Genomic DNA, 14,342 nt, shown 5'->3' on the forward strand with positions numbered 1-14,342 from the left:
TGGTTAGTGATAAAATATATATGTGCTAAGGTAAATATCATTTCTACTAAGCCCCAAAAACAGATGCACTTAACATTTTATGGAAAAATGTGTGAATGATATCCATAGGTTAAGCATGAGAGGTTTTACATGGACTAATTGTTTTTCATATGCAGCACGAACGATCCGGGACACAAACTGACTTATAAATAACCTACAAAGAAGATTGCCTATCTACAAAATGCACATAATGAATAAATGTGGTGAGTGAAGCAGGTTTATTAAAGAAAAAAAAGTGCAACTACAAGAAGCTGCATAGTGACTATGTGCTAGAATGTTTCAATTACCTAAATTGCAAACTAAGATAGGAAAAACAAATAATTAATGCCTGAGTTCAACATGAAAGGAGGGCAAACATTCTTATTATCTCAACAGTTGTACATCATCTTCATTCAAAAATCCTGACACTAAAGACTCCGCATGACTTAATAGTGAACCAACATGCAATAATGTATTAGAATATAGGTATGTACTACTACGTGATTAATCAAGGGAAGAGTTAGAAGCAGGCATACATAAGTTCTTGCTAATTGTGGATACTCTGTCAGCTCTGAAGTAGAGAAAAGAATCCATCTGACAGTTTCTGATAGTCCTTCTATATGAACCGAATGAATTTGTTGACAGATCCTTCTCATCTGGGATTGAAACAAATATAATTAGTTACTAAATAGTAGTAGCAAGCGGCATACCCTGATTAAAAACGAAAATTACTAAATCATTTACCTAGGCATACATCAGGAACAAAGCAATGAAGGTTTGCAATCACTTTATTCAACAACGAAGTTCTCTGATGAGCATAAGAGGATCGAGGTACACTGCAAGGGGTAAATTCAAATTTAATGTGTCTATATACATTGATGACTTAGGGTGTTTCAGACAATGCAATAGTTGTAATAAGAATTATCTAGGTGATGCATATAATACATAGTCTAATGGTGCATCCTCTTCAGAAACTAGAGGGTCAGACGTGCACCAGCCAGATACAAACTCTCCATGAGGGAATAGAAAGATTGCAGCTAAAGGTTCCCTCTAAATCAGGTTCAGTATGAGCAGCTGAAATCTTATTAAGTGCCCTCTCTATAAATGCTACAAAGTGCAGGATAAGATTGCAGTACTGTAACCACCCAATGAGACGGTCCACAAACTGCTCCAATGCCTCAGTCCCAAAGAAAAACATATGAATGTCATAAAGCCATGGTCAGACTGAAATTCTCAATAATAACATTAACTGATAACCTAGGAAGGAACAAACTTTTGAATCTTCAGGCTTCCTCAAAGCATCTAAAACAGCTCGTAAAGCAATGCCCAGCGTAAGGTGAGTAACAAGTTGATGCTTAATGCCTGATCCTGAAGCAGAAGCATCTACAAAGGATAAATATTAGGCAAGCTGAATATTTTAGGTTGAAGAGTATTTTACAACACTATTTATCTGTGCTCATGTTTGTTCAATCAGGAACCCAGAATTTGTTGTATCAAACATAATCATCAAACGGACCAATAAAGATAACAAACTCAAAGAAAGTAGACTAATGTATAAAACTACATAATTGACATATAAGAGATGTTAAGTCAAATTAAATTGTTGAGGAACTTGACCAAACAAATCAAGTCAACAGATAAAATATACAGAAACCACATAATCCTGGACATTATGGTACAGGTATCTAGTTGAACATAGGTAATGATTGACAATTCAAGAAACGAAAATTGATTCGAGAATACAACCATTTTTATATATATGATTGAGAGTGCTATCAGTTAGCACATAGGTTACCAGAGGAACCGATCAAAATTACAAGTCATTTTAGTAAGGAGTCCATAACAAGGAAGAAAATCCTCAGAGTAAAATCATGTGAAAACCAAAATGATCAAGATAAAGCATAAACAGAGACCAAAAAAACTATAAGACAGCTACATCCAATCACCTCTATGGAAGTTTCTCTTCTCTCAGCTGTAACACCAGTCCCAATGTTAATGTAACCAAAAAACACACCATGAGAGAAAGTAGCACAGCTAAAAGTGATAATTTTCTTGCTGAGGTTGATCTAGAAGACCGTGGAAAACCCACGAGGCAGATTGTATTGATAGCATAGCGCCACTGTGTCACTGCATTGTGGGTTTGAGTAGATTAGCTCTCAAAAATACAGTCAAAACAATGTAAAAATAGAAAAAGTATCGAGTGACAAAGACCCTATTACTTGCCTAGGGAAGGGTAGGTGTATTGTGTTGGCTTCATGAAATTAGGAGTCCACTCTCATCTAGAGAACTTGGTGGTCTCTGTTGTAGTGGGATCAAAGAGGGAATTGCTAATCCAGACAATATGCTGCCGGGTCCGATCAGAGAAAATGGTGGGCCTGCAATCTGAAAACAAAAAGGACACAATTACAGTGATCATATGAGTTCACGCAAATCACTTGGAATAGAAGTATTATCCACAACTACATAGTCATGAGAAACCAGAAACCACACATAGGCATGAGGGAAGATGATTTTGGATGATGACATCCAGATAGCAATTTAACATTTGTCATGTTTTCAAGGAAACAGTCCTCTGTTCCTCATATGCAGGTTCAACAACTTAACAGGAAGATAACATTAATACCTCAATCTGTGGAGCAGAAGATTGAATAAGACCGGGTCGGTGATTAGTATTGGAACTATGGCCAACATCAGGTTCAGTATGAGCAACTGAAATAGCTCGTAAAGCAATGCCCAGGCATAAGGTGAGTAACAAGTTGATGCTTAATGACTGATCCTGAAGCAGAAGCATTCACAAAGGATAAACATTAGGCAAGCTGAATATTTTAGAACAGGAAAACATTATAACTAACATAGTTAGGTTAGAGTAGGCTAATCAAGTAATCAAGTCAACAGATAAAATATACAGAAATCGGAGTAGGCTAGAGTCCATACATTGTAATTAATTATTTACTGCACGAAAATTGTTTGCAAAATAAAGTAATGAAGGAAACTTCCCCAATATGTAAGTCAAATAATTAATTAGATTTTCCTACATGGGCCTATATAATTTTTGCAGTCACCCTGCCACAGTAGATGCAACAAGCTGCACTTTATATGAGAGTGGCTGCCAGGATGGGGGAGAGGCAGCAACATCAAGGGGTATCTCAATTTAGTTTAGTGTCGAAATAATTCCACATTTCACCTCATGCATTCTTGGTGGTTGTGAAGATCAAACATCCTTATTTAAAAAATCAGGATTACCTTCAAATTGTCAAACTACATCCTTTAGAAGAGAAGAGGGTGTGACATCCTTGAGGTCAACACTTAAATGCTTAAACAGAACCTGAAACCAAAGAGATATCAACAAAGAAAATTGTCCAAAATTTTATGATTTGGAATCCAAAACAAAGATTAACCAGATATGTTTATACAGAATTACTTCAATCTTAAATTTGAGATTACCACTGCCCAAGGGTGAGGAGGCCCGTATGCAATGCTGTTTGAACAGGCTTTGAAAATCTAAAACAAACACATTTTGAGTTGAAATAAACTTGGACTCGCAAGTACATAAAAAATAAACCATGGATCGTACCTTTGAGGTAAAAGGACCAACAGGCATCCTGAGTCCCTTAAAAGCATTCAACAAATAATATACTTCCATGTGTCATAAAAAAATTTGAATCAAGAAGATGAGATAATAATATTTATTGCAACATGAGGATTTCAGACAACCCAACTCCAAGTTTATGAAGTAAACTCAAAAACAAAACAGACGAAAAGAAGAATCTATCACTCGTTCCCTTAGAACTTGATTTTTTCCAATAGTAATCTTCCCAAGCCAGCTTCCTAAATTTTCAGCAGTGATAGTCTTCCACACTAGATTTTACAAGTTCTGTTTAAAACAGAACCTAGACATAGTACAAATACCAAGAATAAAAACCGGCTTTCCAAAATGAATTAAGTAAGTAGAAAAATCAAACCTTGCAGTTTACATAAATGGCTTGCACAATATCTCTGTTCAAATGTTTCAATTGTATTTCAAAATATTTCAAAATGCCAAACAGAAAGAGTAACTCCAAAGGTAAATTGCATCCAGAGAACTATTTAAGGTAAGGAATGTAGTGTCAAGCTAAATCTCTCCCTCTCCATAACTATATACAACGCAAACCAGATATCTAGTCCTGAGCTTCTGATGCTGGAGCCTGTTCCAAACATGGACGGATAGTATAAAATTCAAAATTTCAATAAACTCATTAGCTTTAGCCTCAACATTTGCAGTGGACAAGTTATTTATAATAAAAAGATATCTAGTCCTGAGCTTCTGATGCTGAAGCCTGTTCCAAACATGGACGGAAGAGTCAGATACTAAAAGAGAATAACAAAACAACAGATTAGACAAACATCATAGGTAATAGAATAGAATATCAGAGACTATACACCGCAGATAATTCATATAATACCGGAACATATTCTAAGTAGGACATACCAACATACGGACAATTACAACATAAAACTCCAAATTATCTTAGAAAATACTATGAATACCACATTTACCTTTGCCAAGATTGAGGACAGTAACAAATGCTCTAGCATATAAATCGCTTTTACCTTTGCAGATATTTGCAGAATTCTATAATGACCATTTGATACCAGAAACAACATAATCATGGACATACATTTAACAGATATATTAAGATGCCAGATTTGACAATCAATGGGGTTTATATATCAAAGAAACACAACTAAAGCACATATTTGTACACGGCATATGACACATAAAAATAGAATATTATGTATGTGTTAATTATAAAGCTGCAAGGTAGCAAAAAAGTGGATTAGAAAAAGTAGAAACACGTCATGCACAGTATAACTCACAAAAATATAATATATGTAACAGATAAATTATAAAGCTCGCCCTCAAGCAAGTTAGACAATTAAGCACACACACAAGACATTAGATAATCCTCTACTTCAAGTCAGGCCAAATCGCACAAATCATTAGAGAAATTAGGTTGACCCCGAATTCTCTCGCGGGTAAGACTTTAGAACAACAACTGTACACGAACTAATTCCCTAAGAGCTAGGCATCCCAATGCTTCAATCTAAGTTCGAGTTATGTCTTGGGAGTCTCAAACCATCGTCGCTAATTCCTAAAGAGAAGTTCTTCCGGCTATTCTTTATTTTAAGCACATAAGATCTTTCTCCCAAACTCAAACAAAATTCATTGCTCACAAGTCAATATGATGCATAAATGAAAAGGTCTTATTCATTTGGATGTAATGGGGCTTTTGGTAAAGGTGTGATCATATATGGTTAAGTAGGTTACCACCATTATTAAAATGCTAGCACATCCATCAAAACATCCTTCACATCTCACTCAATGCGTACAAAATTCTGATAGCTCAACACCCCAAACTTGAGATTTTCTACCATCTAAACCAATTCATCTTATTCTTTTGAGCGTTCTTTAACCATTTCTAATTTTCGCTCAATATTTTTTTTTCTAGCATTGGCTTTTTTTACACATGAAAGGCTGCCTTTTTATTTTTACTTTTTTCCTGCCTTGCCTTTTTTACACATATGAAAGGCTGCCTTTTTCTTTTTTTTGAGCCTTGGCTTTTTTAAACATGAAAGGCTGCCTTCTTATTTTTATTTTTTCGAGCCTTGGCTTTTTTTACACATGAAAGGCTGCCATTTTACTTATTTTTTTTCGAGCCTTGGCTTTTTTTACACATCTCAGGAAAAATGAATATCACCAAATGAATGTTCTAGGACTTCCATCTTTTTCTTGCCACCATAAATACCATCCCAAGAATGTGCTAGCACTTTAATTTTAGCGACTGGGGTAGAAAATACAGGCCAATGAATGGATATAATAGATAGGCTAATATAGTGACTTCAATATTTTTAACAAAGAAATTAGGCTTTGGGGGCTCAAACTGGCTCACTAGGGGTATATGCAGGGTTAGGCATGTGATAATTTGGATATGAGGCTTTTAGTCCTATTGCCCAAATCATTATTATGCACCAATATCAACAAGATTGCAACTCGTAAAGCTCTCATTCAGTCGATCGACCATATGGCTTTTTCAATTAATTTTTCAAAACCGGAATAGTTCTCTCTCCTTAGCTCAAGAAATCGGACACCAAAGAACACTATTGTCACTTTATCTGAAGCACGGGAAACCTAGCTCTCCAGAAGTTAGTAAGCAACAACAAGTTTGCAGACCAACCCTTGAGAGAAACGAAGTCTACACTAATAACCCATAAAAAAGTGTGTTAGTTACAATCAATATAGAGAAAATCTTGCATGCACACACAAATAGCAAGTGTTGAAAGTCTGTTTGTGGAAGCTTTTTGTTCTCATAACAAAGCAGTAGTACTATGGCACTTTCGGATATTTATGAAGCTAATATCCCTTGTTTATCTATTGGTGATGCGTCTAAATTCATTAAAAAATAGGGAGATGCATATATTAAAGAACCATGACAGCAACCTTTCAGAAATTTACTCTCAATAATAACATGTCAGTTACAAAGAGAAAATAACATTTAAATTCTCTATAAAATTAACATTTCAGCCACAGATGAGAATAAATAGCAGCTAGGCTCTCATGTATAAGTAGGAAACATCACAAGTTGAGTATATACAAGTTTGAATAACACCCAAATAAGATGAGAAGTAAACTTACCAGAATCCTCAAAGACTAGGATTTGAGGTAGAGTTACCAGAATCCTCGAATACGTATGGGAAAACTACTTGCTTGTAAAACTACCTGCTGACATACCAAAATGCTGAAAACAAACCTCTACCAGTATATCTTTAGCAGAACAAAAAAATTTACTCTATCAATTTAGATCATCTTCGAAACTTTGCGATATTCAATTTTGATTGATCAATTACATTGTTTTCTTTAAATATATAGTGCCATCTTTCCTGTCATCTTTACAAGATAGTCTTACCTTCCTACCTTCCTTTTCTGCATTAAAACTCCTTTTTTATGAAGCTTATGCCCTACAAAACAGTGTAAAATCATTTGCATATAATGTAAGACCCTGAGCAAATTAAGTGTTATTTAAACGTGGTTTTTATTTACATGATTTTCAAATCTTAAGCGAAAGGAAGGAAACGTTTTATATTATAAAAATATCTTTTGTTTTCTATTATCAAGTGTAAGTTTTGTCTTACATCACTAGAAAAGGTAATTACAACATCACAAGAAAAGATACATGAGATGATCTCTTACAAAAAATATGTAGCATTGGGCTACTCTTTTTTTCATCTGGGCCGAGAGTTCAATATAGGAAGCTAGTCCTAAAGGTAATATAAAAAATGGTTAGTGATAAAAATATATATGTGCTAAGGTAAAGATCATTTCTATTAAGACCCCATAAACAAAACAGATGCACTTAACATTTTATGGAAAAAGATGAATGATATCCATAGGTTAAGCATGAGAGGTTTTACATGGACTAAATGATCTTCAGATGCAGCACGAACGATCCGGGACACAAAATGACTTATAAATAACCCACGAAGAAGATTACCTATCTATAGAATGCAGATAATGAATAAATGTGTTGAGTGAAGCAGGTTTATTACCTAAATATAAGAAGCAGCATAATGACCATGTGATAGAATGTTTCATTAGCTAAATTGTAAACTAAGAAAGATAGGACAAACAAATAATTAATGCCCGATATCAGCATGGAAGGAAAGCATACATTGAAATTACCTCAGCAGTTGTACATCATCTTCATTCAAAAATCATGACTTAATAATGAACCTACATGCAATGGTGTATTAGAATATAGATATGTACTACTACATGCAATAGTGTATTAGAAGCATGAATACATAAGTTCTTGCTAATTGTGGATACTTTGTCAGCTTTGAAGTAGAGAGAAGAATCCATCTGACAGTTTCTGATAGTCCTTCCATATGAACCGAACGAACTTGTTGACAGATCCTTCTCATCTGGGATTGAAACAAAAGTTATTAGTTGCTAAATAATAACAAAATTACTAAATCATTTACCCTGGCATGCATCGGGACAAAGCAATGAAGGTTTGCAATCACTTTAATCAACAAAGACGTTCTCCGATGAGCATAAGAGGAATGAGGTACACTACAAGGGGTAAATTCAAATTTAATGTGTTATATGCATTGATCACTTAGGGAGTTTCAGACAATGCAATAGTTGTAACTGACTGATTTGGTGAAATATGAATTATCGTGGTGATGTATATAATTCATAGTCTAATAGTGCATCCTCTTTAGAAACTAGAAGGTCAGACGAGCACTAGCCAGATACAAACTCTTCATGAGGGAAAAGAAAGATTGCAGCAAAAGCTTCCCTCTAAAGGAACGCATTTTTTGTGTCAGAAAAAAAAATGTAAAATTTCCATGAGAAAAGATTATAACAATTGATAAATTAAAAGAATTGATGTGTATGGTATGGCATACCTATTTTCATTATACTTGAGACATGAAACGTCAAACAAAATAAATAATTAACCATCATACATTGACAAATAGCTGAAACTCTTCTTACTAATCATTTGTATCTGATTGCAGTGACCAAAGCCAAATGAGGAAATGATGTCGCTTGAACAGTTCGTGGAAGTTTTTCGATTTGATGATTAAAATGACAAAAATATTTGTACTGGTAAACTTGCAAATTCATTGTATGTGCTAAGTGACTTGTGAACATAGCAACAACAGTTTGGGAAGACCTCATTATTACATATCACAAGATACCAGCATATTCAAAAAACTAGTTGGTTAGGTTTGAGTTCATAATTTGCCACTAGATCCACAGGCACACTATACTTGCAAATTTACTTGCAAGTGACATGCAAAATACACAAATATCTAGGTTATTGCAGGTGCTCAAAACTCTCACCTTTTCATTTAAAAGTTACTTTCATAAAATTAACACCCATTTGTTAAAACCAGCAATTTGATCAAAATATCTCTTCAAGCACATCATTGGTGTGTTCAAATAGGCAAGGACATTTTCTAAGAAACTCAGATGTCATGCTTCGAGTCTTTTCGACCTTCAATCATGAATAGCAAAGAAACCATGGCATGGAATCCATAGCACTCTAAAATTTTAAAATTAGTTGTACTGATGGAAAGCTTACAAAGTTTATCATGATGAATGACAGAAAATTTGAATCATCTGACAAGACATCTGCCAAGCGCATTGCATTAAGTTCCAGTTGCCCCTTCGGGTAGCTTGCCTCAGAGGGAGCATTAAACATTTTTTTTAGCAACGCAAGAACCTATACAAAACAAATGCCCATGATACCACCAAGTAAGACAAAATGACAAATTGACAACTGCATATGTATAGAAGGCAAAATCTACTCAAAGTGCAGATATTGCAATGCTTATTGTATAGGAAATACTATAAACATTTGTTATAGACCGAACTGCGACTGGGTAATACTACAAACAAGAAAAAGTTTGAAATGTCGGATTTGGGTTTTCTCGTGTGTAAAATTTCTGCAGCACATTTAAGATAATTTTAGTTTCATTTTCAAAGTACAAAACTTGCTGGTTATTCAATGTTATTGTAACAATAGATCTAAAGGGTCTGGGAATTCTTTTTCTATTATATATGCAATGACACATGTATCTCTCTGAGAGTTAGGACCAGAACTGAATGATGCTTTCACTTTAGAAACCAATACCTTGAGTCCAACAGACTTTGCCACATCCTGAGTTGATGTTTTGCTGGCCACCTCTTCCAGGTAGGATACACTTTCAGCTTCACAAAGGTGCAACAGCTGCAGCAGAAAAAAATACATTTACTTCAAAGAAATAATGGCCGGTTTACACAACCACACCAAGCACAAGCACATAAAAATTGTAAGGGGTGCTAACTTTACCAGCAGCAGTTGTATTATTCAAAGGCATAAATCCACTAATCTTAATTGGAAAGTGCACTCACAATAGATAAAGCTTTAGATTTTAGGTGAGAGATAGCAGCCATGTATGAGGAAATATTGTCTAAGCCCAATAATTTTAAGTTCATGACGGCCTAAACCAGAATAAGAACGACTACATTGCCACACTACTACTGAATTAATAAACATGTCACAAGGAAGAAAATAAATAATAAAGAAACAAAAAGGGAAAAGGAAAAGAGAAAGTAAACAGGAATGAAGAAAGAATTCAGAAGTGTGAGATTTTAGTTCTCTAGTGGGATAAAGTTATAAATGCTATTAATAGAACTTGTAATATGCTAATTCACAGTACTAATCTAGCTTAAAAATAATTGACTGCCCAACATTGTATAATCATTCTCTAGTGTAACAATTACTTTATCCGTCCCCCAGTACTATAGCACAATTACTATGTCTGGTGTCCCCTAAAATTTAGCACTTTCCATTTTGGTTCATGAACACACTCTAGTTTATATTTCAAACTTCCAATGACACATTTATCAAAAAAACCACATTTTTTCACAACATAGTGGGACCCTCAATAATACCCTTTACCCACTTAAACCACATCGACCAAATGTGCTATACTATTGGGAGACAAGGAATTACATTCCCACGTATCAAACATCAACTTTTTCACCCAAGCCCAAATGTAACAAACAAATCCTAGGACATACATCAACATACATCAGATAAAGCTGCAGCCACATAAGCAAATCAAGCTGATTATGGAATCTCTTACTATCTCACTTGGACAGAAATAAATGAAGTCCCTGGAGCAGAAACATGTATGCAAAATAGAAATTCCAGCTCAAGTTCCCTGGAGCAGAAACATGTATTCACCACATTTGACATTTTAAAGAAATGTCAATGCTTTCAGGCAGTGAAAACTCTAATCAGATGAAAGGATAAAATCTTGTTATTCACAATGCATTCCCGGAACAACTTTTGCTGACACAAGGACTGTAGAAATTGAAGAGAAGAATCACACTCTGGCAGATGTGATTCAAGGTCTCTTCAGTGGTAGGGAAAGCACTTCCAAATGAATCGTTGGTCTGCAGAAACTTGACATCTACACAAACAGCAGCAAATTCTGCCTCTATGAATATGTCCACCTGCCACCAACTCCACTTACTCAGCCACAACATTACTTGATAACACTTTGAAATAACAACAATCAAGATGATGGAGTAGGAAGATTTATACCATTAAACAAGTAATTTAATGTTCTTAGTTTTCACCAAATCCTGGATTGCTACCTTGTAATATGCAGTCAATGCTTAAGCAACCTCTTGGTAGTGTGGAGAAACAATTTTATAATACAAGCTACCAGAGCCGAATGAAGAAGAACCATGCCATTGGGTATGGTGTGATATTCGTGGATACGAAGTAGTAAGTACATATCTACAAACAACAGAGGAAAGAACTAAAATTTCAAGGAAATGAATACTGACATGTCTGTATGGACCAAGTAGAACTAGCAGATAGAAGACCAGGTCAATCAGTTGTTCTGATATCTTCACATCATCAAGCAATATCTGAAGAAAACATATGATGATATATGAATTAAGGGGGATACAAAGGATGTATACAAATATAACCATATCATGACACACGTAACAAGTATGATGCCAAAAGTTGAGAATGTCAATAATTTTCAAGTACAATAAACAACAAAGATAAATTAAGAAAGAGCTAGGATCAATATGAAGATAAGCTGTGAATCATAGTTATTAAAGGTTAAAGACCAAAAGGGCACTGGAGAGGTGGAACTAAAATACCTACACAACATTAAGTAGCGCATTTTATGGGTGAGTTTATGAGCTTAGGAAGTTGTGGTTTATGCAAAAACATTAGCAACTGCACATACCTAAAACTAGAGGAAATTAAGCAGAAAGGTTGTCAGGATAACTAGAAAAAAACTTGTTAAGATACTTTTAAACCTCCATATTACAATAGTTTCCTAAAGCAAAAAAGAAGGAAAGTGAAAACAAAGGTACTGTTACATGATGCAGTGGAAAAAACCACTATAAGAGAATACATGTCGCTAATAAAGTAACCAAGTCAAAATAAAAAAATTCTTTCAATCCATGTATGTTTGTCATCTTGCATCAATCAGCACACAAATCCAATTATAAGTGTAATATAGGGCTTTTGAAAACTAACAAAAATTAGACCGGTGTCGTCTGCTTGATACGATGATAGATAATACAGTTTGACTTCCGATAAGCTGTTCAATTTTGGGCACCCGAGAGGCAAGATGAAACATGGAATGCAAGAGAAGAATTCCACATAGCAAATACTTGAATGTGGATTTGTCCATTTCCCAATCCATAATCACTGCAATAAGGTGAAGAGGAAGATTCCTTGCATATTTTTCCATGTCAACCTGCAATAATCGTGTAATTCCAACATGTGCATTCCGAAGTATAAATACCAATAACAATATCTGTAACATAAACATCAACTTTTAGAACAACCCTATTAATTTCTACGAGTACATCCCTAATACAACAAGCCAAGAAATTGAAGATTTAACCTCTGCAGAGTTCCCAACAAACTACAGTTCCAGCATCACACAACTTTTCACCATCAAAATCGAGAGAGAAATAGAGTCAGTCAGTGGGTCTAGCTTGCAAATGGCTGAGACCAAATTCTAAGAGAAATGCTCAAGGAATAACACCAATCTACAAATAAACAAGCGATGACCTTCTCTTTCAACCCAAAAATGTTTGGACATCACAATAAGTTTAATAGCTTCACAAATCAAGATGAGAGCCCATATATCATGACCCAGATCTAACTCCCTAACATATCTAGCCAAACAGGGAGATAAAATTTATAAACTGGAAAATTAATGGAAACAACTTAGTTAGGCCGAGAAGTCCACGGCAGTCCACCGCTGCAACGACTGCTTGGTGGATTCTGGAGAGCCGCTCGGAGAGAATCGGCGGCACCGAAATCAGACGGTGAGTCCGTGAGGAGGTCTACGGTGTATCCCGCCTCGTCGATTTAAATAAACACTGACATGCAACAAAGACAGTGAAATTCCAAAAAGGAACACAAAATAGCAGGAAAATACAAATAAACAAGGGAAAAGGACAATACCGCCAAGAAATTTAACAAATTAAAACTCCATAATACACCTAATCACCTACACCCATTTTTTGTTGCTTAATTTGCACGCATTATCACAAACTACAACTTCGCCCCCCAACACTACTACTCAGTAACGCGCCGCTGGGAACTAAACCTGTTTCGCAAACCCATGTAAAACTCCATTTCCACAAACTAAAATAAACATACAACTAAAAGCAAATTCAGCGAGAAAAAAGTTACCGGAGATTGCTTCGACGTCGGCGGCGCCTGGAGCCACGATGAGCAGCCCGGAATCGGAGGCGTTGTCGCAGCCGGAGAAATCGAGACTAGACAGTGAGGCGGTTAATGGGAGTGATGCTTTTTTCTAACGGGAATTCTAATTTGGGGGAATTCAAATCGAAAAAGAATTTTAGAGAGAAAGGGTAATTTATTTGGGCTGGGATTAATTCCTTGATGGGTGTGTTGAACGGAACGAATCCTCTGATTTCTATAAAAACACAGCACAATATGCTGTGCATTAACGCAGAGGAAATGGAGTAAAACGCAGACATACAAGTTATCTTCATTTTCAATCCATTTTCCCTTTCCCTTTTATGGTCTAGGCAAATATTAATACAAATTGCATTCCAACCCCATGGCCCACCATACAGCACGACCTCTTTCATACTCCGTATAGTACACTCCGTATAGTACACGTATCATTTTTTACAAAAGTTGGTTTTTTTATTTTTATCACTAATTACTTAAAACTGATTTGATTTTTTGATATATTTATAAAATATATTAATAAAATAATTTTTTAATTTTTATGTTGAATACTCCCTCCGTTCCGCGGTAGTTGAGTCATTTTTTTTCTGCACTCGTTTTAGAAAAATTATCATAAATAGTTAAGTAGAAAAATAGTAAAGTAAGAGAGAGCATAACGTAGATAAGACTCTTCTTATGTTATAGTCTCTCTTACTTTATTTTTTTCTTCACTTTAACTATTTATTATTATTTTTCCAAAACGAGTTGCAGAAAATGAAATAACTCAACTACCGTGGAACGGATGAAGTACTTCTTTATACAATACTTCTTTTATAATAGTAATATTTAAGATATATAGTAGTAATACGTACTTAGTTTTATTGCATGGAATAGGTGTAATTATTAAAAACTAAGTGTTATTGTAATATATAAATACTCCATATACTAATACTACCATAAAAGAAGCACCACAAAGAAAAAATATTCTCTTATAAGTTAAAAAAAATATCCTGCATATCAATAATAAACATTTGTATTAATAAT

General features: G+C 34.9%; 1 protein-coding gene across 43 annotated transcripts in view; it reads right to left on the minus strand.

Moving 5' to 3' along the window:
• Nucleotides 1-13,335, minus strand: part of LOC121811540 (nodulin homeobox-like) — a 65,893-nt gene extending 52,558 nt beyond the window's left edge. For 2 of the 43 annotated variants that reach the window (XR_006052561.1, XR_006052563.1), the window contains exons 1-10: nt 12,822-13,159; nt 12,120-12,535; nt 11,408-11,491; nt 11,160-11,279; nt 10,696-11,068; nt 9,699-9,794; nt 9,147-9,287; nt 3,463-7,977; nt 3,262-3,343; nt 2,642-2,794 (exon numbers count right to left, since the gene is read on the minus strand). The gene's annotated coding sequence lies outside the window, so the exon portion shown is untranslated. Of the gene's footprint in view, nt 1-554; nt 675-762; nt 855-963; nt 1,402-1,954; nt 2,142-2,247; nt 2,401-2,641; nt 2,795-3,261; nt 3,344-3,439; nt 7,978-9,146; nt 9,288-9,698; nt 9,795-10,640; nt 11,069-11,159; nt 11,280-11,407; nt 11,492-12,119; nt 12,536-12,821; nt 13,176-13,292 lie in introns of those variants that run through there. The other 41 variants (XR_006052576.1, XR_006052574.1, XR_006052573.1 and 38 more) reach the window with 41 other exon arrangements.
• Between the last annotated feature and the right edge of the window lie 1,007 nt (nt 13,336-14,342).

This window comes from Salvia splendens, chromosome 7 (assembly GCF_004379255.2).
Source record: "Salvia splendens isolate huo1 chromosome 7, SspV2, whole genome shotgun sequence".
Classification (NCBI taxonomy): Eukaryota; Viridiplantae; Streptophyta; class Magnoliopsida; order Lamiales; family Lamiaceae; genus Salvia; species Salvia splendens.